Raw genomic sequence first — 881 nt, 5'->3', positions numbered from 1 at the left:
AAGAAAGAAAGAAAGAAAGAAAGAAAGAAAGAAAGAAAGAAAGAAAGAAAGAAAGAAAAAGAAAAAGAAAGAAAAGAAAGAGAAAGAGAAAAGAGAGAAAGAGAGAGGGAGGGAGGGAGGCAAGAGAAAGGGAGAGAGGGAGGAAAGGGGAGGAGGGAAATGAGAAGGAAGATAGAACAATTTTAAAAAGAATGAATAGGGTTGCCTGGGTGGCTCAGTCGTTAAGCGTCTGCCTTTGGCTCAGGTCATGATCCCAGGGTCCTGGGATCGAGCCCCACATCGGGCTCCCTGCTCGGTGGGAAGCCTGCTTCTCCCTCGCCCACTCCCCCTGCTTGTGTTCCTGCTCTTGCTGTCTCTGTCTCTCTCAAAAAAAAAAAAAATCTTTAAAAAAAAAAGAATGAATAGTGTCTCTTTTACTGTTTTATGAAATAACTAAACACAGCCATCATTATGATTTATAGATAATAAAATTGAATGTAATCATACATACACACACAAAGGCATTTTTAAATATCCCTTCTTCCATTCTGCCTATAGTCTCTCATTGCTTCATATATTGCGTCCACAACAATCAGAGATTTAATTTCTCAGCAATTCAGTTGCATTACATTAGCTGGACATCTGTTTAAGGATGGTGAAAATATAAAAATATTCATGGCAACATCAAAGCAGTGATTTGTATGTTTGATTTTTCATGATATGTATAATTACTGGGTACTTACTGGAAATAGATTTGGGACATTTAAATTTTTTGTCTTCCTGGGCCATTGGTGCTAGAGGAAATATTAAAGATGAACAATGCAAAATCACATATTAAGCTTTTGTTCCTCCAATTCCGAACAAAAAAAATGTGTCCAGTCTTCATGGGTTTTTAAAAATAT

This window comes from Callorhinus ursinus, unplaced genomic scaffold, assembly GCF_003265705.2.
Source record: "Callorhinus ursinus isolate GAN/ISIS: 27379988/994484 unplaced genomic scaffold, GSC_fseal_2.0 scaffold10, whole genome shotgun sequence".
NCBI lineage: Eukaryota > Metazoa > Chordata > Mammalia > Carnivora > Otariidae > Callorhinus > Callorhinus ursinus.
Note: the sequence above shows the minus strand (reverse complement) of the source record.